Genomic DNA, 26,952 nt, shown 5'->3' with positions numbered 1-26,952 from the left:
TTTTGAACCCCAAAAACACATTTAGAACCCTTCACACACAAGGAATTAGACCGCAAAACCTGAAAAACCCTCCTGACCTGCTGGACATGAGAGTCCCAGTCATCCGAAAAAATCAGAATATCATCCAGATACACAATCATAAATTTGTCCAAATAATCGCGGAAAATGTCATGCATAAAGGACTGGAAGACTGAAGGGGCATTTGAAAGACCAAAAGGCATCACCAAATACTCAAAATGGCCCTCGGGCGTATTAAATGCGGTTTTCCACTCATCCCCCTGCTTGATTCGCACCAAATTATACGCCCCACGGAGATCAATCTTAGAGAACCACTTGGCCCCCTTTATACGAGCAAACAAATCAGTAAGCAGTGGTAACGGATATTGATATTTAACCGTGATTTTATTCAAAAGTCGATAATCAATACACGGCCTCAAAGAGCCGTCTTTCTTAGACACAAAGAAAAAACCGGCTCCTAAGGGAGATGACGAAGGACGAATATGTCCCTTTTCCAAGGACTCCTTTATATATTCTCGCATAGCCGCGTGTTCAGGCACAGACAGATTAAATAAACGACCCTTAGGGTATTTACTACCCGGGATCAAGTCTATGGCACAATCGCACTCCCGGTGCGGAGGTAGTGAACCAACCTTGGGTTCTTCAAAAACGTCACGAAAGTCAGACAAGAATTCAGGAATCTCAGAGGGAATAGATGATGAAATGGAAACCAAAGGTACGTCCCCATGAGTTCCTTTACATCCCCAGCTTAACACCGACATAGCTCTCCAGTCGAGGACTGGGTTATGAGATTGCAGCCATGGCAATCCCAGCACCAAAACATCATGTAGATTATACAGCACCAGAAAGCGAATAACCTCCTGGTGATCCGGATTAACACGCATAGTCACTTGTGTCCCGTATTGTGGTTTATTACTAGCCAATGGGGTGGAGTCAATCCCTTTCAGAGGTATCGGAGCCTCCAATGGCTCCAAATCATACCCACAGCGTTTGGCAAAGGACCAATCCATAAGACTCAAAGCAGCGCCAGAGTCGACATAGGCGTCCGCGGTAATAGATGACAAAGAACAAATCAGGGTCACAGATAGAATAAACTTAGACTGTAAAGTGCTAATTGAAACAGACTTGTCAGGCTTCTTAGTACGCTTAAAGCATGCTGATATAACATGAGTTGAATCACCACAATAGAAGCACAACCCATTTTTTCGTCTAAAATTCTGCCGCTCGCTTCTGGACAGAATTCTATCACATTGCATATTTTCTGGCGTTTTCTCAGTAGACACCGCCAAATGGTGCACAGGTTTGCGCTCCCGCAGACGCCTATCGATCTGAATAGCCATCGTCATGGACTCATTCAGACTCGCAGGCACAGGGAACCCCACCATAACATCCTTAATGGCATCAGAGAGACCTTCTCTGAAAATCGCCGCCAGGGCGCACTCATTCCACTGAGTAAGCACAGACCATTTGCGGAATTTTTGGCAGTATATTTCAGCTTCATCTTGCCCCTGAGACAAGGACATCAAGGCCTTTTCCGCCTGAAGCTCTAAATGAGGTTCCTCATAAAGCAACCCCAAGGCCAGAAAAAACGCATCCACATTGAGCAACGCAGGATCCCCTGGTGCCAATGCAAAAGCCCAGTCTTGAGGGTCGCCCCGGAGCAAGGAAATTACAATCCTGACCTGCTGTGCAGGGTCTCCGGCAGAGCGAGACTTCAGGGACAAAAACAATTTGCAATTATTTTTAAAATTTTGAAAGTGAGATCTATTCCCCGAGAAGAATTCAGGCAAAGGAATTCTAGGCTCAGACATAGGTGCATGAACAACAAAATCTTGCAAATTTTGTACCTTTGTGGCGAGATTATTCAAACCTGTAGCTACACTCTGAAGATCCATTTGAAACAGGTGAACACAGAGCCATTCAAGGATAAGAAGGAGAGAAAGAGAGGAAGGCTGCAGTATAGGCAGACTAGCAAGTGATTCAATTAAGAGCACACTCAGAACTAGAGGGAAAAAAAAAAAAAAATTGTAGCAGACTTCTTTTTTCTCTCCTTTCTCAGCCAGTAATTTAACCCTTTTTTATGGCCGGTCAAACTGTCATGATTCTCAATGGCGAGAGAACATAGCCCAGCATATATGAGAACTAGCTCTTGGAAGATGGAAACTATACTGACCATGAACTAAACCTGCCGCACAACTAGAAGTGGCCGGGTAGCATGCCTACGTTCTTTTATCCCTAGATGCCCAGCGCCAGCCGGAGAACTACCTAATCCTAGCAGAGGAAAAGACAGTCCTGGCTCACCTCTAGAGAAATTTTCCCAAAAGGCAGACAGAGGCCCCCACATATATTGGCGGTGATTTTAGATGAAATGACAAACGTAGTATGAAAATAGGTTTAGCAAAAATCGAGGTCCGCTTACTAGATAGCAAGAAGACAGAAAGGGCACTTTCATGGTCAGCAGAAAACCCTATCAAAACACCATCCAGAAATTACTTTAAGACTCTAGCATTAACTCATAACACCAGAGTGGCAATTTCCGCTCACAAGAGCTTTCCAGACACAGTAACGAAACAGCAGCTGTGAACAGGAACAAAATGCAAAAACACACAAGGACAAAAGTCCAACTTAGCTGGGAGTAGTCTAGTAGCAGGAACATGCACAGAAAGGCTTCTGATTACATTGCTGACCGGCATGAAACTGACAGAGGAGCAAGGTTATATAGCGACTCCCACATCCTGATAGGAGCAGGTGAACAGAGGGGATGATGCACACAAGTACAATTCCACAAGTGGCCACCGGGGGAGCCCAGAATCCAATTTCACAACAGCATGCACAGCTCCGTGTCCTTCTCCCTCGATCTCTGACAGGATCCCACCCCTGTCAGGGACCAACTACCTGAGCGAAGCTCAGCCAGCAACTGACTCACTTTCCCTACAGGTCACCAGTTTTACCAATGTGGGGAATTACCTAATAAATAGGAGCAAGAGCTCCCCCTGGTGGCCTGGAGTGTGAAATGTGTTGCATGTTTGAGATACCTGGATGCAGTTATCCTTTTTTGCCTCCAAACGTAATACCACTCTCCCCGAGAGGAAAATGACATTACTGCAATGACCTGGACCCTGGGGCGCTGCAATTGATTAGGTTTTCATTCATACATGGAGAACATCTGACTTCTGAGGTTGGCTATACTCCAACAGACAGACTGAACAGACACTGAATCAGGTACTTATGGCTCTAATGAAGCCTCAGATGTTACAGCAAATGAGCATGCATGAACGTGACGTCATGACATCGGGAACTTATGTGTGCTTATCCGGAACTGTCCACGCCTCATCACAGCCAGAACTCCTAACCTAGTGCGAAGTGGCCAGGGATTCAGCGCTCATGCCGGTGATAAGTTGAGACGAGAACCAGCTTGCTGACGCATAAGGAGTGCTGGGGTGAGGTGAGTCTAAGGGTATGTGCACACGTCAGGATTTCTTGCAGAAATTTCCTGAAGAAAACCGGAAATTTTCTGCAAGAAATCCGCATTTTTTTTTTTGCGTTTTTTTCCCGTTTTTTTCACGTTTTTTTTTTAGCATTTTGCAAGCGAAATTAGCTTGCAGAATGCTAAAGTTTTCCAAGCGATCTGTAGCATCGCTTGGAAAACTGACTGACAGGTTGGTCACACTTGTCAAACATAGTGTTTGACAAGTGTGACCAACTTTTTACTATAGATGCTGCCTATGCAGCATCAATAGTAAAAGATAGAATTTTTAAAAATAATAAAAAAATAAAAAAAAATGCTTATACTCACCTGCAGACAGCCGATCTCCTCAGTGGCGTCCGTTCCTATAGATGGTGTGTGTGTGCAGGACCTTCCATGACGTCGCGGTCACGTGAGCGGTCACATGATCGGTCTCGCGACCAATCACAAGACCGCAGGTCCTTCACCACACACCAGCTATAGGAACCGAAGCGGCAGCAAGCACCTGAGAGGCGGGAAGACTCCGGGGCCATCGAAGGTGAGTATATCACTATTTTTTATTTTAATTCTTTTTTTTACCAATTATATGGTGCCCAGTCCGTGGAGGAGAGTCTCCTCTCCTCCACCCTGGGTACCAACCGCACATAATCTGCTTACTTCCCGCATGGTGTGCACAGCCCCGTGCGGGAAGTAAGCAGATCAATGCATTCCTAGGTGTGCGGAACCCCGCAATTCCGCAAATTTAATGAACATGTTGCTTTTTTTTCCGCGATGCGATTTTTTCGCGGAAAAAAATGCAACATTTGCACAAAAAATGCGGAATACCCTGAAAATAATGGGAGGCATCTGTTAGCGTTTTTTTCACGTTTTTATAGCGAAAAAACGTGAAAAAAACGTGAAAAATACTGAACGTGTGCACATGGCCTAAGAGTTCTATCTTTTACAACTAATGTTTATTATGGTTTGGGGTCTAAAGAGACCCCAAAGAATAATAAAGGGACATTCAATTAGCAGAAAATAACTTTGCTGCTAATCAGATTTCCTGGGAACATCTGCGCGAACAGGTAAATCTCAGTGGTGGAACCTCCTGCAATCATACATTTATCATCTATCTTGTGGGTAAGGGAAAAAGGCAAATAAGGTCTATCCATTTTTTTTAACATGGTCCATCATCAAAATGCGCTAGCATAAGACACACAAATGACAAAAAAAACCCGTTTCAATTACAAACACAACAATCACAATCAATATAGGGAATCGGAAACCTAGGGAATCGACACCTACATCCAAAAATGTATCTTTAGCTTTCAGACTACAAAGAACAGAGGATGTAATAGGTATTTCAAAAACCAGTAAAAGGAAAGCAATATTTCACAGTTCTTTGAGGTATTCATCTCAGAAATTCTCTGCTAAGGTCTGCTTGATCTGCTATCTTCCACAATGTGCTTTTACATTTGACAGTTACACTTGGTTTTAAAAATAGATGTGTGAAGCTGAATGTAATGGATTTGTGAAACCAATACTTTTCTATTGGCATTTTAGGTGCCATCCATACCTTGTTTCAAGGACAATCATTATTGTTGTGATTTAATTAAAATATAGTAACATTTAAATGACTTTATGGTGCTGCATTTTGCTGACTTGATCTTTTGTCCAATAATTTACATAATATACTTAATGATTTTTCATAATTTAAAAAAAAAAATAATACAACTGATTTTTTATAAAATATTACAACTGAAAAACTAGAAGAGATGTGTTCTAATTTTTCAGTTGTAATATTCTTCTGTAAGTATTTATTAGTTTGCAAATGTTCTCCATGTTAACTTAAAGACAGCCTGTGACCAAATAAATAAAGCTAGGTTTTTACTCTTTCTTTATTCTTGTTCCTCCCCTGAGTACTCCATTTTTTTTCAACTCAGCCGATTCCAGAGATGTGGGTCTTTTTATAGTGCTTTGGAACAAAGCACTATACTGTTATTCCATCGTGGTAAACTTCTTCTTATTCTTATTATTATAGTGCTTTGGAACAAAGCACTATACTGTTATTCCACCGTGGTAAACTTCTTATTCTTATTATTATTATTCAGTCCGCACGTAATGCGGCCCGAACCGCTAAACTCACAGACTCCAGTGAGGTGTCATTTCGAAGCCAGCGTTCCTGAGAAGTGTGCTAAGTATTTTTCGTGTCGATCGGATTTGTAGTTTTGGCGCAATTTGCGTTTGAAAAAAGTGTCTCAATGCATTTCAATAGGGAAATTTTCCAATACGTTTATAATGGGCCTGATTTCTGAGGCAATTTCTAAAAATAACTGCCACCTGGCTGATTACCTCATTGATATGCGCAGTGAGACCCAGTTACTATGCCAACGCCTATAAACTCTACCAGCCCACCAGGTCACAAGTTTTGTCAGATAATATCAGCTCTTAAAGTGACAGTACAGCACAATTACAAAGCACTATCTGTAGTCTTATCATTATTGCCCCGCTCACCAAATCGGACCCAGCCCACCAAATCGGACGAGAGTGCCCCCGCTTGCCAAATCGGACCCAGAGTGCCCCCGCCCGCCAAATCGGACCCAGAGTGGCGCCGCCCGTCAAGTCGGACCCAGAGTGGCGCCGCCCGCCAAATCGGACCCAGAGTGGCGCCGCCCGCCAAATCGGACCCAGAGTGGCGCCGCCCGCCAAATCGGACCCAGAGTGGCGCCGCCCGCCAAATCGGACCCAGAGTGGCGCCGCCCGCCAAATCGGACCCAGAGTGGCGCCGCCCGCCAAATCGGACCCAGAGTGGCGCCGCCCGCAAAATCGGACCCAGAGTGGCGCCGCCCGCCAAATCGGACCCAGAGTGACCCGGGCCGCCAAATCGGACCCAGAGTGACCCGGGCCGCCAAATCGGACCCAGAGTGACCCGGGCCGCCAAATCGGACCCAGAGTGGCGCAGCCCGCCAAATTGGACCCAGAGTGGCGCCGCCCACCAAATCGGACCCAGAGTGGCGCCGCCCGCCAAATCGGACCCAGTGTGGCGCCGCCAGCCAAATCGGACCCAGAGTGGCGCCGCCCGCCAAATCGGACCCAGAGTGGCGCCGCCCACCAAATCGGACCCAGAGTGACCCGGGCCGCCAAATCGGACCCAGAGTGGCGCCGCCCGCCAAATCGGACCCAGAGTGGCGCCGCCCGCCAAATCGGACCCAGAGTGGCGCCGCCCGCCAAATCGGACCCAGAGTGGCGCCGCCCGCCAAATCGGACCCAGAGTGACCCGGCCCGCCAAATCGGACCCAGAGTGACCCGGCCCGCCAAATCGGACCCAGAGTGACCCGGCCCGCCAAATCGGACCCAGAGTGACCCAGCCCGCCAAATCGGACCCAGAGTGACCCGGCCCGCCAAATCGGACCCAGAGTGACCCGGCCCGCCAAATCGGACCCAGAGTGACCCGGCCCGCCAAATCGGACCCAGAGTGACCCGGCCCGCCAAATCGGACCCAGAGTGACCCGGCCCGCCAAATCGGACCCAGAGTGACCCGGCCCGCCAAATCGGACCCAGAGTGACCCGGCCCGCCAAATCGGACCCAGAGTGGCGCCGCCCACCAAGTCGGACCCAGAGTGGCGCCGCCCGCCAAGTCGGACCCAGAGTGGCGCCGCGCGCCAAGTCGGACCCAGAGTGGCGCCGCGCGCCAAGTCGGACCCAGAGTGGCGCCGCGCGCCAAGTCGGACCCAGAGTGGCGCCGCGCGCCAAGTCGGACCCAGAGTGGCGCCGCGCGCCAAGTCGGACCCAGAGTGGTGCCGCGTGCCAAGTCGGACCCAGAGTGGCGCCGCCCGTCAGATCGGACCCAGAGTGGCGCCGCCCGTCAAATCGGACCCAGAGTGACCCGGGCCACCAAATCGGACCCAGAGTGACCCGGGCCACCAAATCGGACCCAGAGTGACCCGGGCGACCAAATCGGACCCAGAGTGACCCGGGCCACCAAATCGGACCCAGAGTGACCCGGGCCACCAAATCGGACCCAGAGTGACCCGGGCCACCAAATCGGACCCAGAGTGACCCGGGCCACCAAATCGGACCCAGAGTGACCCGGGCCACCAAATCGGACCCAGAGTGACCCGGGCCACCAAATCGGACCCAGAGTGACCCGGGCCACCAAATCGGACCCAGAGTGACCCGGGCCACCAAATCGGACCCAGAGTGACCCGGGCCACCAAATCGGACCCAGAGTGACCCGGGCCACCAAATCGGACCCAGAATGACCCGGGCCACCAAATCGAACCCAGAGTGACCCGGGCCACCAAATCGGACCCAGAGTGACCCGGGCCACCAAATCGGACCCAGAGTGACCCGGGCCACCAAATCGGACCCAGAGTGACCCGGGCCACCAAATCGGCCCCAGAGTGACCCGGGCCACCAAATCGGCCCCAGAGTGACCCGGGCCACCAAATCGGGCCCAGAGTGACCCGGGCCACCAAATCGGGCCCAGAGTGACCCGGGTTGACCAAATCGGGCCCAGAGTGACCCGGGCCACCAAATCGGGCCCAGAGTGACCCGGGCCACCAAATCGGACCAAGAGTGACCCGGGCCACCAAATGGGACCCAGAGTGACCCGGGCCACCAAATGGGACCCAGAGTGACCCGGCCCACCAAATGGGACCCAGAGTGAGCCGGCCCACCAAATGGGACCCAGAGTGACCCGGCCCACCAAATGGGACCCAGAGTGACCCGGCCCACAAAATGGGACCCAGAGTGACCCGGCCCACCAAATGGGACCCAGAGTGACCCGGCCCACCAAATGGGACCCAGAGTGACCCGGCCCACCAAATGGGACCCAGAGTGACCCGGCCCACCAAATGGGACCCAGAGTGACCCGGCCCACCAAATCGGACCCAGAGTGACCCGGCCCACCAAATCGGACCCAGAGTGACCCGGGCCACCAAATCGGACCCAGAGTGACCCGGGCCACCAAATCGGACCCAGAGTGACCCGGGCCACCAAATCGGACCCAGAGTGACCCGGGCCACCAAATCGGACCCAGAGTGACCCGGGCCACCAAATCGGACCCAGAGTGACCCGGGCCACCAAATCCGACCCAGAGTGGCCTCAACCCTGAAGGGCTACAACTACCAAACCAGCGCCTGAGGGGCACCCAAGTGTGAAAGTCTTGCAGGGGCAGCCCAGGCACCATTCCAAAGCACTATCTGTAGTTCCTTCAGGAAATACCCATCTAGTTCTTATTATTATTCAGTCCGCACGTAATGCGGCCCGAACCGCCTCACTCACAGACTCCAGTGAGGTGTCATTTCGAAGCCAGCGTCCCCAAGAGGTGTGCTAAGTATTTTTCGTGTCGATCGGATTTGTAGTTTTGGCGCAATTTGCGTTTGAAAATGTTTTTTCCCCTCATTGTAATGCATTTCAATAGGGAAATTTTCCCATAGGTTATAATGGCCGGGTTTCTGAGGCAATTTGAAATGTACCTGCCACTTGCACCTGGCTGATTAGCTCATTGATATGCGCAGTCAGGCCCAGTTACTATGCCAACGCCTGCGAACTGTACAATGACCACACCAGCACAGTTTTGCCAGATAATATCAGCTCTTAAAGTGATAGCACAGCACAATTTCAAAGCACTATCTGTAGTCTTATTATAATTATTGCCCCGCTCACCAAATCGGACCCAGAGTGGTGCCGCCCGCCAAATCGGACCCAGTGGCGCCGCCCGCCAAATCGGACCCAGAGTGGCGCCGCCCGCCAAATCGGACCCAGAGTGGCGCCGCCTGCCAAATCGGACCCAGAGTGGCGCCGCCCGCCAAATCGGACCCAGAGTGACGCCGCCCGCCAAATCAGACCTAGAGTGGCGCCGCCCGCCAAATCGGACCCAGAGTGACCCGGGCCGCCAAATCGGACCCAGAGTGGCGCCGCCCGCCAAATCGGACCCAGAGTGGCGCCGCCCGCCAAATCGGACCCAGAGTGGCGCCGCCTGCCAAATCGGACCCAGAGTGGCGCCGCCCGCCAAATCGGACCCAGAGTGACCCGGCCCGCCAAATCGGACCCAGAGTGACCCGGCCCGCCAAATCGGACCCAGAGTGACCCGGCCCGCCAAATCGGACCCAGAGTGACCCGGCCCGCCAAATCGGACCCAGAGTGACCCGGCCCGCCAAATCGGACCCAGAGTGACCCGGCCCGCCAAATCGGACCCAGAGTGGCGCCGCCCGCCAAGTCGGACCCAGAGTGGCGCCGCCCGCCAAGTCGGACCCAGAGTGGCGCCGCCTGCCAAGTCGGACCCAGAGTGGCGCCGCCCGCCAAGTCGGACCCAGAGTGGCGCCGCCCGCCAAGTCGGACCCAGAGTGGCGCCGCCCGCCAAGTCGGACCCAGAGTGGCGCCGCCCGCCAAGTCGGACCCAGAGTGGCGCCGCCCGCCAAGTTGGACCCAGAGTGGCGCCGCCCGCCAAGTCGGACCCAGAGTGGCGCCGCCCGTCAAATCGGACCCAGAGTGGCGCTGCCCGTCAAATCGGACCCAGAGTGACCCGGGCCACCAAATCGGACCCAGAGTGACCTGGGCCACCAAATCGGACCCAGAGTGACCCGGGCCACCAAATCGGACCCAGAGTGACCCGGCCCACCAAATCGGACCCAGAGTGACCCGGCCCACCAAATCGGACCCAGAGTGACCCGGCCCACCAAATCGGACCCAGAGTGACCCGGGCCACCAAATCGGACCCAGAGTGACCCGGGCCACCAAATCGGGCCCAGAGTGACCCGGGCCACCAAATCGGGCCCAGAGTGACCCAGGTTGACCAAATCGGGCCCAGAGTGACCCGGGCCACCAAATCGGGCCCAGAGTGACCCGGGACACCAAATCGGGCCCAGAGTGACCCGGGCCACCAAATGGGACCCAGAGTGACCCGGCCCACCAAATGGGACCCAGAGTGACCCGGCCCACCAAATGGGACCCAGAGTGACCCGGCCCACCAAATGGGACCCAGAGTGACCCGGCCCACCAAATGGGACCCAGAGTGACCCGGCCCACCAAATGGGACCCAGAGTGACCCGGCCCACCAAATCGGACCCAGAGTGACCCGGCCCACCAAATGGGACCCAGAGTGACCCGGCCCACCAAATGGGACCCAGAGTGACCCGGCCCACCAAATGGGACCCAGAGTGACCCGGCCCACCAAATGGGACCCAGAGTGACCAGGCCCACCAAATCGGACCCAGAGTGACCCGGCCCACCAAATCGGACCCAGAGTGACCCGGCCCACCAAGCCTCAACCCTGAGGGGCTACAACTACCAAACCAGCGCCTGAGGGGCACCCAAGTGTGAAAGTCTTGCAGGGGCAGCCCGGGCACCATTCCAAAGCACTATCTGTAGTTCCTTCAGGAAATACCCATCTAGTTATTCTTATTATTCAGTCCGCACGTAATGCGGCCCGAACCGCTAAACTCACAGACTCCAGTGAGGTGTCATTTCGAAGCCAGCGTTCCTGAGAGGTGTGCTAAGAATTTTTCGTGTCGATCGGATTTGTAGTTTTGGCGCAATTTGCGTTTGAAAAAAGTGTCTCAATGCGTTTCAATAGGGAAATTTTCCAATACGTTTATAATGGGCCTGATTTCTGAGGCAATTTCTAAAAATAAATGCCACCTGGCTGATTAGCTCATTGATATGCGCAGTGAGACCCAGTTACTATGCCAACGCCTACAAACTCTACATCAGCCCACCAGGTCACAAGTTTTGTCAGATAATGTCCGCTCTTAAAGTGACAGTAGAGCACAATTCCAAAACACTATCTGTAGTCTTATAATTATTGCCCCGCTCACCAAATCGGACCCAGGCCGTCAAATCGGACCCAGAGTGGCGCCGGCCGCCAAATCGGACCCAGAGTGGCGCCGGCCGCCAAATCGGACCCAGAGTGGCGCCGGCCGCCAAATCGGACCCAGAGTGGCGCCGGCCGCCAAATCGGACCCAGAGTGGCGCCGGCCGCCAAATCGGACCCAGAGTGGCGCCGGCAGCCAAATCGGACCCAGAGTGGCGCCGACCGCCAAATCGGACCCAGAGTGGCGCCGCCCGCCAAATCGGACCCAGAGTGGCGCCGCCCGCCAAATCGGACCCAGTGTGGCGCCGCCCGCCAAATCGGACCCAGAGTGGCGCCGCCCGCCAAATCGGACCCAGAGTGGCGCCGCCCGCCAAATCGGACCCAGAGTGGCGCCGCCCGCCAAATCAGACCCAGAGTGGCGCCGCCCGCCAAATCGGACCCAGAGTGGCGCCGCCCGCCAAATCGGACCCAGAGTGGCGCCGCCCGCCAAATCGGACCCAGAGTGGCACCGCCCGCCAAAACAGACCCAGAGCGGCGCCGCCCGCCAAATCGGACCCAGAGTGGCGCCGCCCGCCAAATCGGACCCAGAGCGGCGCCGCCCGCCAAATCGGACCCAGAGTGGCCTCAACCCTGAGAGGCTACAACTACCAAACCAGCGCCTGAGGGGCACCCAAGTGTGAAAGTCTTGCAGGGGCAGCCCGGGCACCATTCCAAAGCACTATCTATAGTTCAGTCAGGAAATACCCATCTATTTCTCTCTGTTATCAGCCATTCCCCTATCCTGCTGTCAGTCTATTCTCCCTGTTATCAGCCATTCCCCGTCCTGCTGTCAGTCTATTCTCTCTGTTATCAGCCATTCCCCCATCCTGCTGTCAGTCTTTTTCTCTGTTATCAGCCATTCCCCTGTCCTGCTGTCAGTCTATTTCTCTGTTATCAGCCATTCCCCTGTCCTGCTGTCAGTCTATTTCTCTCTGTTATCAGCTATTCCCCTGTCGTGCTGTCAGTCTATTCTCTCTGTTATCAGCCATTCCCTTGTCCTGCTGTCAGTCTATTCTCTGTTATCAGCCATTCCCTTATCCTGCTGTCAGTCAGAGTGACCCGGGCCACCAAATCGGACCCAGAGTGACCCGGGCCACCAAATCGGACCCAGAGTGACCCGGGCCACCAAATCGGACCCAGAGGGACCCGGGCCACCAAATCGGACCCAGAGGGACCCGGGCCACCAAATCGAACCCAGAGTGACCCGGGCCACCAAATCGGACCCAGAGTGACCCGGGCCACCAAATCGGACCCAGAGTGACCCGGGCCACCAAATCGGACCCAGAGTGACCCGGCCCACCAAATCGGACCCAGAGTGACCCGGCCCACCAAATCGGACCCAGAGTGACCCGGCCCACCAAATCGGACCCAGAGTGACCCGGGCCACCAAATCGGACCCAGAGTGACCCGGGCCACCAAATCGGACCCAGAGTGACCCGGGCCACCACATCGGACCCAGAGTGACCCGGGCCACCACATCGGACCCAGAGTGACCCGGGCCACCACATCGGACCCAGAGTGACCCGGTGGTGGCCCCGCCCACCAAATCCTCAACTACCAAACCAGCGTCTGAGGGGCACCCAAGTGTGAAAGTCTTGCAGGGGCAGCCCGGGCACCATTCCAAAGCACTATCTGTAGTTCCTTCAGGAAATACCCATCTAGTTATTATTATTATTATTATTATTCAGTCCGCACGTAATGCGGCCCGAACCGCTAAACTCACAGACTCCAGTGAGGTGTCATTTCGAAGCCAGCGTTCCTGAGAGGTGTGCTAAGTATTTTTCGTGCCGATCGGATTTGTAGTTTTGGCGCAATTTGCGTTTGAAAAAAGTGTCTCAATGCATTTCAATAGGGAAATTTTCCAATACGTTTATAATGGGCCTGATTTCTGAGGCAATTTCTAAAAATAACTGCCACCTGGCTGATTACCTCATTGATATGCGCAGTGAGACCCAGTTACTATGCCAATGCCTATAAACTCTACATCAGCCCACCAGGTCACAAGTTTTGTCAGATAATATCAGCTCTTAAAGTGACAGTACAGCACAATTACAAAGCACTATCTGTAGTCTTATCATTATTGCCCCGCTCACCAAATCGGACCCAGCCCACCAAATCGGACCCAGAGTGGCACCGCCCGCCAAATCGGACCCGGAGTGGCGCCACCCGCCAAATCGGACCCAGAGTGGCGCCGCCCGCCAAATCGGACCCAGAGTGGCGCCGCCCGCCAAATCGGACCCAGAGTGGCGCCGCCCGCCAAATCGGACCCAGAGTGGCGCCGCCCGCCAAATCGGACCCAGAGTGGCGCCGCCCGCCAAATCGGACCCAGAGTGGCGCCGCCCGCCAAATCGGACCCAGAGTGGCGCCGCCCGCCAAATCGGACCCAGAGTGGCGCCGCCCGCCAAATCGGACCCAGAGTGGCGCCGCCCGCCAAATCGGACCCACAGTGACCCGGGCCACCAAATCGGACCCACAGTGACCCGGGCCACCAAATCGGACCCAGAGTGACCCGGGCCACCAAATCGGACCCAGAGTGACCCGGGCCACTAAATCGGACCCAGAGTGCCCCGGCCCACCAAATCGGACCCACAGTGACCCGGGCCACCAAATCGGACCCAGAATGACCCGGGCCACCAAATCGGACCCAGAGTGACCCGGGCCACCAAATCGGACCCAGAGTGGCGCCGCCCGCCAAATCGGACCCAGAGTGGCGCCGCCCGCCAAATCGGACCCAGAGTGGCGCCGCCCGCCAAATCGGACCCAGAGTGGCGCCGCCCGCCAAATCGGACCCAGAGCGGCGCCGCCCGCCAAATCGGACCCAGAGCGGCGCCGCCCGCCAAATCGGACCCAGAGCGGCGCCGCCCACCAAATCGGACCCAGAGCGGCGCCGCCCGCCAAATCGGACCCAGAGTGGCCTCAACCCTGAGGGGCTACCAGCTACCAAACCAGCGCCTGGGGGGCACCCAAGTGTGAAAGTCTTGCAGGGGCAGCCCGGGCACCATTCCAAAGCACTATCTATAGTTCATTCAGGAAATACCCATCTATTTCTCTCTGTTATCAGCCATTCCGCTGTCCTGCTGTCAGTCTATTCTCCCTGTTATCAGCCATTCCCCGTCCTGCTGTCAGTCTATTCTCTCTGTTATCAGCCATTCCCCCATCCTGCTGTCAGTCTATTTCTCTCTGTTATCAGCCATTCCCCGTCCTGCTGTCAGTCTATATCTCTCTGTTATCAGCCATTCCCCTGTCGTGCTGTCAGTCTATTCTCTCTGTTATCAGCCATTCCCTTGTCCTGCTGTCAGTCTATTCTCTGTTATCAGCCATTCCCTTATCCTGGTGTCAGTCAGAGTGACCCGGGCCACCAAATCGGACCCAGAGTGACCCGGGCCACCAAATCGGACCCAGAGTGACCCGGGCCACCAAATCGGACCCAGAGTGACCCGGCCCACCAAATCGGACCCAGAGTGACCCGGGCCACCAAATCGGACCCAGAGTGACCCGGGCCACCAAATCGGACCCAGAGAGACCCGTGCCAGCAAATTGGACCCAGAGTGACCCGGGCCACCAAATCGGACCCAGAGTGACCCGGGCCACCAAATCGGACCCAGAGTGACCCGGGCCACCAAATCGGACTCAGAGTGACCCGGGCCACCAATTCGGACCCAGAGTGACCCGGGCCACCAAATCGGACCCAAAGTGACCCGGCCCACCAAATCGGACCCAGAGTGGCCCGGCACACCATATTGGACCCAGAGTGGCTCCACCCACCAAATCGGACCCAGAGTGGCCCCGCCCACCAAATCCTCAACCCTGAGGGGCTACAACTACCAAACCAGCATCTGAGGGGCACCCAAGTGTGAAAGTCTTGCAGGGGCAGCGTGGGCACCATTCCAAAGCACTATCTGTAGTTCCTTCAGGAAATACCCATCTAGTTCTTATTATTATAGTGCTTTGGAACAAAGCACTATACTGTTATTCCACCGTGGTAAACTTCTTATTATTCTTCTTATTATTCAGTCCGCACGTAATGCGGCCCGAACCGCTAAACTCACAGTCTCCAGTGAGGTGTCATTTCGAAGCCAGCGTTCCTGAGAGGTGTGCTAAGTATTTTTCGTGTCGATCGGATTTGTAGTTTTGGCGCAATTTGCGTTTGAAAAAAGTGTCTCAATGCATTTCAATAGGGAAATTTTCCAATACGTTTATAATGGGCCTGATTTCTGAGGCAATTTCTAAAAATAACTGCCACCTGGCTGATTACCTCATTGATATGCGCAGTGAGACCCAGTTACTATGCCAACGCCTATAAACTCTACATCAGCCCACCAGGTCACAAGTTTTGTCAGATAATATCAGCTCTTAAAGTGACAGTACAGCACAATTACAAAGCACTATCTGTAGTCTTATCATTATTGCCCCGCTCACCAAATCGGACCCAGCCCACCAAATCGGACCAGAGTGCCCCCGCTTGCCAAATCGGACCCAGAGTGCCCCCGCCCGCCAAATCGGACCCAGAGTGGCGCCGCCCGCCAAATCGGACCCAGAGTGGCGCCGCCCGCCAAATCGGACCCAGAGTGGCGCCGCCCGCCAAATCGGACCCAGAGTGGCGCCGCCCGCCAAATCGGACCCAGAGTGGTGCCGCCCGCCAAATCGGACCCAGAGTGGCGCCGCCCGCCAAATCGGACCCAGAGAGGCGCCGCCCGCCAAATCGGACCCAGAGTGGCGCCGCCCGCCAAATCGGACCCAGAGTGGCGCCGCCCGCCAAATCGGACCCAGAGTGACCCGGCCCACCAAATCGGACCCAGAGTGACCCGGCCCACCAAATCGGACCCAGAGTGGCCTCAACCCTGAGGGGCTACAACTACCAAACCAGCGCCTGAGGGGCACCCAAGTGTGAAAGTCTTGCAGGGGCAGCCCGGGCACCATTCCAAAGCACTATCTGTAGTTCCTCCAGGAAATACCCATCTAGTTCTTATTATTATTCAGTCCGCACGTAATGCGGCCCGAACCGCTTCACTCACAGACTCCAGTGAGGTGTCATTTCGAAGCCAGCGTCCCCAAGAGGTGTGCTAAGTATTTTTCTTGCCGATCGGATTTGTAGTTTTGGCGCAATTTGCGTTTGAAAATGTTTTTTCCCCTCATTGTAATGCATTTCAATAGGGAAATGTTCCCATAGGTTATAATGGCCGGGTTTCTGAGGCAATTTGAAATGTACCTGCCACTTGCCACCTGGCTGATTAGCTCATTGATATGCGCAGTCAGGCCCAGTTACTATGCCAACGCCTGCGAACTGTACACCAGCACAGTTTTGCCAGATAATATCAGCTCTTAAAGTGATAGCACAGCACAATTTCAAAGCACTATCTGTAGTGTTAATATAATTATTGCCCCGCTCACCAAATCAGACCCGGAGTGGCGCCGCCCGCCAAATCGGACCCAGAGTGGCGCTGCCCGCCAAATCGGACCCAGAGTGGCGCCGCCCGCCAAATCGGACCAAGAGTGTCGCCGACCGCCAAATAGGACCCGGAGTGGCGCCGCCCGCCAGAGTGGCGCCGCCCGCCAAATCGGACCCGGAGTGGCGCCGCCCGCCAAATCGGACCCAGAGTGGCGCCGCCCGCCAAATCGGACCCAGAGTGGCGCCGCCCGCCAAATCGGACCCAGAGTGGTGCCGCCCGCCAAATGGGACCCAGAGTGGCGCCGCCCGCCAAATGGGACCCAGAGTGGCGCCGCCCGCCAAATCGGACCCAGAGTGGCGCCGCCCGCCAAATCGGACCCAGAGTGGCGCCGCCCGCCAAATCGGACGAAGAGTGGCGCCGCCCGCCAAATCGGACCCAGAGTGGCGCCGCCCGCCAAATCGGACCCAGAGTGGCGCCGCCCGCCAAATCGGACCAAGAGTGGCGCCGCCCGCCAAATCGGACCGAGTGGCGCCGCCCGCCAAATCGGACCCAGAGTGGCGCCGCCCGCCACATCGGACCCAGAGCGGCGTCACACGCCAAATTGGACCCAGAGCGGCGCCGCCCGCCAAATCGGACCCAGAGCGGCGCCGCCCGCCAAATCGGACCCAGAGTGGCCTCAACCCTGAGGGGCTACAACTACCAAACCAGCGCCTGAGGGGCACCCAAGTGTGAAAGTCTTGCAGGGGCAGCCCGGGCACCATTCCAAAGCACTATCTATAGCTCATTCCTGCTGTCAGTCTATTCTCCCTGTTATCAGCCATTCCCCGTCCTGCTGTCAGTCTATTCTCTCTGTTATCAGCCATTCCCCCATCCTGCTGTCAGTCTTTTTCTCTGTTATCAGCCATTCCCCTGTCCTGCTGTCAGTCTATTTCTCTCTGTTATCAGCCATTCCCCTGTCGTGCTGTCAGTCTATTCTCTATGTTATCAGCCATTCCCTTGTCCTGCTGTCAGTCTATTCTCTGTTATCAGCCATTCCCTTATCCTGCTGTCAGTCAGAGTGACCCGGCCCACCAAATCGGACCCAGAGTGACCCGGGCCACCAAATCGGACCCAGAGTGACCCGGGCCACCAAATCGGACCCAGAGTGACCCGGGCCACCAAATCGGACCCAGAGTGACCCGGCCCACCAAATCGGACCCAGAGTGACCCGGCCCACCAAATCGGACCCAGAGTGACCCGGGCCACCAAATCGGACCCAGAGTGACCCGGCCCACCAAATCGGATCCAGAGTGACCCGGCCCACCAAATCGGACCCAGAGTGACCCGGGCTGTCATGAATCCCAATGGCTAGGGATAGCACAGGACAAGCAAAGTACAAATATATTACGGACGAGCTCTAGGGTGATGGAACCTGGGCTGACCGCTGCCCTACGCCTGACAAACGCAACTAGAGATAGCCAGGGAGCGTGCCTACGTTGGTTCTAGACACCACGCACCAGCCTAAGAGCTAACTAGCACTGCAGAGAAAATAAAGACCTCACTTGCCTCCAGCGGAATGAACCCCAAAATATATAGTTGCCCCCCACATGTATTGACGGTGAAATGAGAGGAAGGCACACACATAGAGATGATATATATAGTTTTAGCAAATTGAGGCCCACTGTAAACTAGAAAGCAGAACGATACAAAAGGGGACTGAGCGGTCAGCAAAAAACCCTAATCAAAAAAAACCATCCTGAGATTACAAGAACCCATGTGCCAACTCATGGCACATGGGGAGAACCTCAGTCCACTAGAGCTACCAGCTAGCATAGAGACATAATAAGCAAGCTGGACAAAAAACCAAACAACTGAAAATCAGCACTTAGCTTATCCTGAAAGATCTGGGAGCAGGTAGGCAGGAACCAAACAGAGCACATCTGAATACATTGATAGCCGGCAAGGGAAATGACAGAAAGGCCAGGTAAAATAGGAAACACCCAGCCACTGATGGACAGGTGGAAACCAAAGGCCGCAACCCACCAAAGTCACCCAGTACCAGCAGTAACCACCAGAGGGAGCCCACAAACAGAATCCACAACAGTACCCCCCCCTTGAGGAGGGGTCACCGAACCCTCACGAGAACCCCCAGGGCGATCAGGGTGAGCTCTATGGAAGGCGCGGACCAAATCAGTCGCATGAACATCGGAGGCGACCACCCAGGAATTATCCTCCTGACCATAACCCTTCCACTTAACCAAATACTGGAGTTTGCGTCTGGAAACACGAGAATCCAAGATCTTCTCAACAACATACTCCAATTCTCCCTCCACCAGCACCGGAGCAGGAGGCTCAACCGAAGGAACAACGGGCACCTCATACCTCCGCAACAACGACCGATGGAACACATTATGAATAGCAAACGATGCTGGGAGATCCAAACGAAAAGATACAGGGTTAAGAATCTCCGAGATCCTATAAGGACCGATGAACCGAGGCTTGAACTTAGGAGAAGAGACCTTCATAGGGACAAAACGAGAAGACAACCACACCAAATCCCCAACAAGAAGTCGGGGACCCACGCGGCGACGGCGATTAGCAAACTGCTGAGTCTTCTCCTGAGACAACTTCAAATTGTCCACCACCTGATTCCAAATCTGATGTAGCCTGTCCACCACCACGTCCACTCCAGGACAATCCGAAGGCTCCACCTGACCAGAGGAAAAACGAGGATGAAACCCCGAATTACAAAAAAAAGGAGAGACCAACGTGGCCGAACTAGCCCGATTATTAAGAGCAAATTCGGCCAGTGGCAAAAAAGCAACCCAGTCATCTTGATCAGCAGAAACAAAACACCTCAAATAAGTTTCCAAGGTCTGATTAGTTCGCTCCGTCTGGCCATTCGTCTGAGGATGGAATGCAGACGAGAAAGACAAATCAATGCCCATCTTGGCACAAAACGTCCGCCAAAATCTAGACACAAACTGGGATCCCCTGTCAGAAACGATATTCTCCGGAATCCCATGCAAACGAACCACGTTCTGAAAAAATAAAGGGACCAACTCAGAGGAGGAAGGCAACTTAGGCAAGGGCACCAAATGAACCATCTTAGAAAAGCGGTCACACACAACCCAGATAACGGACATTTTCTGTGAAACCGGGAGATCAGAAATAAAATCCATGGAAATGTGCGTCCAAGGCCTCTTCGGGATGGGCAAGGATAACAACAACCCACTGGCCCGAGAACAGCAAGGCTTAGCTCGAGCACACACTTCACAAGACTGCACAAAGGTACGCACATCCCTAGACAAGGAAGGCCACCAAAAAGACCTGGCCACCAAGTCTCTAGTACCAAATATTCCAGGATGACCAGCCAAAACAGAAGAATGGACCTCGGAGATGACTCTACTGGTCCAATCATCCGGAACAAACAGTCTTTCTGGTGGACAACGATCCGGTTTATCCACCTGAAACTCCTGCAATGCACGTCGCAAGTCTGGGGATACGGCGGACAATATTACCCCATCCCTAAGGATACCAGTAGGCCCAGAGTCTCCAGGAGAGTCAGGCACAAAACTCCTGGAAAGAGCATCTGCCTTCACATTCTTTGAACCTGGCAGGTATGAAACCACGAAATTGAAACGAGAAAAAAACAACGACCAACGAGCCTGTCTAGGATTCAAACGCCTGGCAGACTCAAGGTAAATGAGATTCTTGTGATCAGTCAAGACCACCACACGATGTTTAGCACCCTCAAGCCAATGACGCCACTCCTCAAATGCCCACTTCATGGCCAAAAGCTCCCGATTACCCACATCATAATTGCGCTCGGCGGGCGAGAATTTTCTAGAGAAGAATGCACATGGCTTCATCACCGAGCCATTAGAACTTCTCTGTGACAAAACCGCCCCCGCTCCAATCTCGGAAGCATCAACCTCAACCTGAAAAGGAAGTGAAACATCTGGTTGACACAACACAGGAGCAGAAGAAAACCGGCGCTTAAGTTCCTGAAAGGCCTCCACGGCCGCAGGAGACCAATCAGCAACATCAGCACCCTTTTTAGTCAAATCAGTCAAAGGTTTAACAATACTGGAAAAATTAGCAATGAACCGACGATAAAAATTAGCAAACCCCAAGAACTTCTGAAGGCTCTTAACAGATGTAGGTTGTGTCCAGTCACAAATCGCCTGAACCTTGACGGGATCCATCTCAATAGTAGAAGGAGAAAAAATGTACCCCAAAAAAGAAATCTTCTGGACTCCGAAGAGACACTTTGAGCCCTTCACAAACAGAGAATTGGCCCGCAGAACCTGAAACACCTTCCTGACCTGTAGAACATGAGACTCCCAGTCATCAGAAAACACCAAAATATCATCCAAATACACAATCATAAACTTATCCAGATATTCACGGAAAATATTGTGCATAAAGGACTGAAAGACTGACGGAGCATTGGAAAGTCCAAAAGGCATTACCAAATACTCAAAATGGCCCTCAGGCGTATTAAATGCGGTTTTCCACTCATCACCCTGTTTTATCCGCACCAGATTATACGCACCGCGAAGATCTATCTTAGTGAACCACCTAGCCCCCTTAATGCGAGCAAACAAATCAGTCAATAATGGCAATGGATACTGATACTTGACTGTAATCTTATTCAGAAGGCGATAATCTATACAAGGCCTCAGGGAACCATCTTTTTTTGCCACAAAAAAAAACCCTGCTCCCAGAGGGGACGAAGATGGACGAATATGTCCCTTTTCCAAGGACTCCTTAATATAATTCCGCATAGCAGTATGCTCTGGCAGTGACAGATTAAATAAACGACCCTTAGGGAACTTACTGCCAGGAATCAATTCTATAGCACAGTCACAATCTCTATGCGGAGGGAGCGAATTGAGCTTAGGCTCCTCAAAAACATCCCTATAGTCAGACAAAAACGCAGGGATCTCAGAAGGAGTAGATGAAGCGATTGAAATCGGAGGTGCATCATCATGAACCCCCTGACATCCCCAGCTTAACACAGACATTGTTTTCCAGTCCAGGACAGGATTATGAGTTTGTAACCATGGCAGACCAAGCACTAGTACATCATGTAAATTATAAAGTACAAGGAAGCGAATCACCTCCTGATGAACGGGAGTCATGCGCATGGTCACTTGTGTCCAATACTGAGGTTTATTCATAGCCAATGGTGTAGAGTCAATTCCCTTCAGAGGAATAGGAACTTCCAGAGGTTCCAGACTAAAACCGCAGCATTTAGCAAATGACCAATCCATAAGACTCAGGGCAGCGCCCGAATCCACATAGGCATCGACGGAAATGGAAGACAGTGAAAAAATCAGAGTCACAGACAAAATGAACTTAGGCTGCAGAGTACCAATGGCAAAAGATTTATCAACCCTTTTTGTGCGTTTAGAGCATGCTGATATAACATGAGCTGAATCACCACAATAGAAACACAATCCATTTTTCCGCCTATAATTTTGCCGTTCACTTCTGGACTGAATTCTATCACATTGCATAGTCTCAGGTGCCTGTTCAGAAGACACCGCCAACTGGTGCACGGGTTTGCGCTCCTGTAAACGCCGATCAATCTGAATGGCCATAGCCATAGACTCATTCAGACCTGTAGGCGTAGGGAACCCCACCATAATATCCTTAATGGCCTCAGAAAGACCATTTCTGAAGTTTGCAGCCAGGGCGCACTCATTCCACTGAGTAAGCACCGACCATTTCCGAAACTTCTGACAATATATCTCCGCTTCATCATGCCCCTGAGAGAGGGCTAATAAAGCCTTTTCAGCCTGAATCTCCAGGTTAGGTTCCTCATAGAGCAATCCCAATGCCAGAAAAAACGCATCCACACTGAGCAATGCAGGATCCCCTGGTGCCAATGCAAATGCCCAATTCTGAGGGTCGCCCCGCAGGAAAGATATTACAATCTTGACCTGTTGAGCAGGGTCTCCAGAGGAGCGAGATTTTAAAGAAAGAAACAATTTACAATTGTTCCTGAAATTCAGGAAGGTAGATCTATCTCCAGAAAAGAACTCTGGAATAGGAATTCTAGGTTCAGACATGGGAGTGTGAACAACAAAATCCTGTATGTTTTGAACTTTTGCCGCGAGATTACTCAGGCTGGAAGCCAAACTCTGGACATCCATGTTAAACAGCTAAGACCAGAGCCATTCAAGGGTTAAGAGGAGGTAAGAAGCAGCTAGACAGCAATTAAGGGCTAGGCAGCAAAACTCTGAAGGGAAAAAAAAAAAAAATAATTTCCCTTAAACACTTCTCTTTCTCCTGCTTCAGCCCAAACAATTAACACTTTGTGGGCCGGCTATACTGTCATGAATCCCAATGGCTAGGGATAGCACAGGACAAGCAAAGTACAAATATATTACGGACGAGCTCTAGGGTGATGGAACCTGGGCTGACCGCTGCCCTACGCCTGACAAACGCAACTAGAGATAGCCAGGGAGCGTGCCTACGTTGGTTCTAGACGCCACGCACCAGCCTAAGAGCTAACTAGCACTGCAGAGAAAATAAAGACCTCACTTGCCTCCAGCGGAATGAACCCCAAAAGATATAGTTGCCCCCCACATGTATTGACGGTGAAATGAGAGGAAGGCACACACATAGAGATGATATATATAGTTTTAGCAAATTGAGGCCCGCTGTAAACTAGAAAGCAGAACGATACAAAAGGGGACTGAGCGGTCAGCAAAAAACCCTAATCAAAAAAAACCATCCTGAGATTACAAGAACCCATGTGCCAACTCATGGCACATGGGGAGAACCTCAGTCCACTAGAGCTACCAGCTAGCATAGAGACATAATAAGCAAGCTGGACAAAAAACCAAACAACTGAAAATCAGCACTTAGCTTATCCTGAAAGATCTGGGAGCAGGTAGGCAGGAACCAAACAGAGCACATCTGAATACATTGATAGCCGGCAAGGGAAATGACAGAAAGGCCAGGTAAAATAGGAAACACCCAGCCACTGATGGACAGGTGGAAACCAAAGGCCGCAACCCACCAAAGTCACCCAGTACCAGCAGTAACCACCAGAGGGAGCCCACAAACAGAATCCACAACACCGGGCCACCAAATCGGACCCAGAGTGACCCGGGCCACCAAATCGGACCCAGAGTGACCCGGGCCACCAAATCGGACCCAGAGTGACCCGGGCCACCAAATCGGACCCAGATTGACCCGGGCCACCAAATCGGACCCAGAGTGACCCGGGCCACCAAATCGGACCCAGAGTGACCCGGCCCACCAAATCGGACCCAGAGTGACCCGGCCCACCAAATCGGACCCAGAGTGACCCGGGCCACCAAATCGGACCCAGAGTGACCCGGGCCACCAAATCGGACCCAGAGTGCCCCGGGCCACCAAATTGGACCCAGAGTGCCCCGGGCCACCAAATCGGACCCAGAGTGCCCCGGGCCACCAAATCGGACCCAGAGTGGCCCCGCCCACCAAATCCTCAACTGCCAAACCAGCGTCTGAGGGGCACCCAAGTGTGAAAGCCTTGCAGGGGCAGCCCGGGCACCATTCCAAAGCACTATCTGTAGTTTCTTCAGGAAATACCCATTTAGTTCTTATTATTATTCAGTCCGCACGTAATGCGGCCCGAACCGCTTCACTCACAGACTCCAGTGAGGTGTGATTTCGAAGCCAGCGTCCCCAAGAGGTGTGCTAAGTATTTTTCGTGTCGATCGGATTTGTAGTTTTGGCGCAATTTGCATTTGAAAATGTTTTTTCCCCTCATTGTAATGCATTTCAATAGGGAAATTTTCCCATAGGTTATAATGGCCGGGTTTCTGAGGCAATTTGAAATGTACCTGCCACTTGCCACCTGGCTGATTAGCTCATTGATATGTGCAGTCAGGCCCAGTTACTATGCCAACGCCTGCGAACTGTACATGACCCCAGCACAGTTTTGCCAGATAATATCAGCTCTTAAAGTGATAGCACAGCACAATTTCAAAGCACTATCTGTAGTCTTATTATAATTATTGCCCCGCTCACCAAATCGGACCCAGAGTGGCGCCGCCCGCCAAATCGGACCCAGAGTGGCGCCGCCCGCCAAATCGGACCCAGAGTGGCGCCGCCCGCCAAATCGGACCCAGAGTGGCGCCGTACGCCAAATCGGACCCAGAGTGGCGCCGCACACCAAATCGGACCCAGAGTGGCGCAGCCCGCCAAATCGGACCCAGAGTGGCGCCGCCCGCCAAATCGGACCCAGAGTGGCGCCACCCGCCAAATCGGACCCAGTGTGGCGCCGCCCGACAAATCGGACCCAGAGTGGCGCCGCCCGCCAAATCGGACCCAGAGTGGCGCCGCCCGCCAAATCGGAACCAGAGTGGCGCCGCCCGCCAAATCGGACCCAGAGTGGCGCCGCCCGCCAAATCAGACCCAGAGTGGCGCCGCCCGCCAAATCGGACCCAGAGTGGCGCCGCCCGCCAAATCGGACCCAGAGTGGCGCCGCCCACCAAATCGGACCCAGAGTGGCGCCGCCCGCCAAATCGGACCCAGAGTGGCGCCGCCTGCCAAATCGGACCCAGAGTGGCGCCGCCCGCCAAATCGGACCCAGAGTGACACCGCCCACCAAATCGGACCCAGAGTGACCCCGCCCACCAAATCGAACCCAGAGTGGCCTCAACCCTGAGGGGCTACAACTACCAAACCAGCGCCTGAGGGGCACCCAAGTGTGAAAGTCTTGCAGGGGCAGCCCGGGCACCATTCCAAAGCACTATCTGTAGTTCCTTCAGGAAATACCCATCTAGTTATCTAGTGTTATTTTTTACGGTCTTCATCAAGGAGGCGTTGCTGACAGAATTCCTCAGCAGCTTGTGTTTAGGCTGTTCTGCATTATCACCCTGTCAGTCACGCCTCATTGTAAAGACCATGAAGATTAACATTGCATAAAAAGTGCATAATACTATATGGCAAATTTGAAAAGAACAAATCTGAGTATATTAGGGAGCAACAAGAATGAAATTACAGAAAAACTGACCACTTGAGACCTTATGACAAGTCGTCTTTAGCCTCTCCCCTTATTCCAAAAACCATTAAAAAATCTGTCTACATAGCCATGTGAAAGCTTGTTTTTTTATAGGAACAGTTGTACTTTGTATGTGCATGTAATCACATAGAAAACAGGAACAAAATTTCAAGTCAAAATAGCAAAAAAAAGCTTAATTTCACAATTAGGGAAGGTATTTCAATCTTACATTAAAATGATCTAGCACTATGATTTTCTAGATCAGTACAATTAGGGTTTATCCAAACATGCATACTTTTTGTTTTATTTAAGTGGTGAAAAAATGCAGAAATTTGTAAAAAAAAAATAATGTATGTTTGTGTCTCCTTTTTCTGAGAGCTGTAATGTTTTCAATTTTTAGCATATGGGCTATGTGAGGGCTTGTTTTTTGCTCACAGAGCTGATGCTTTTACTGATGCAATTTTGGGTTAGATATGTTGCTTTGATCGACTCTTATTACATTTATTTTTTTGCTGTTGCAATTGCCAAAAGAGTGCAATCTTGGCATTTTGATTTTTTTTTTAATTATGCAATTATTATTGTTATTATTATTATTACTCATTACTATAGCGCCATTTATTACATGGCGCTTTACATGTGTGGAGGGTATACAGAAAAAAAACAAGTACAGTAATCTTAAACAATACAAGTCAGGACTGGTACAGGAGGAGAGAGGACCCTGCCCGCGAGGGCTCACAATCTACAAGGGATGGGTGAGGACACAATAGGCAAGGGCAGAGCTGGTCAAGCAGTGGTTTGTTGGATTGGTGGTTATTATTATTATTTTTTATATAGCACCATGGTGCTGCACATGAGAAGGGGTTACATCAAAATACAAATATCACTTATAGTAAACAAACTAACAATGACAGACTGGTACAGAGGGAAGAGGACCCTGCCCTTACGGGCTTACATTCTACAGGATTATGGGGAAGGAGACAGTAGGTTGAGGGTTGCAGTAGCTCCGATGCTGTTGAGGTGGCCGTGTGGTCATTACAGGTTGCAAGCTTTCTTGAAGAGGTGGGTTTTCAGGTTTCTTTTGAAGGATTCAAATGTGGTGGATAACCGGACATGTTGAGGCACAGAATTCCAGAGAATGGGGGATATTCGGGAGAAGTCTTGGAGGCGATTGAGAGAGGAGCCAATAAAAGTGGAGGAGAGAAAGAGGTCTTGGCAGGACCGGAGATTACGTGAATGAAGATATTGAGAGATTAGT

The sequence above is a fragment of the Ranitomeya variabilis genome, chromosome 6, assembly GCF_051348905.1.
Source record: "Ranitomeya variabilis isolate aRanVar5 chromosome 6, aRanVar5.hap1, whole genome shotgun sequence".
NCBI lineage: Eukaryota > Metazoa > Chordata > Amphibia > Anura > Dendrobatidae > Ranitomeya > Ranitomeya variabilis.
Note: the sequence above shows the minus strand (reverse complement) of the source record.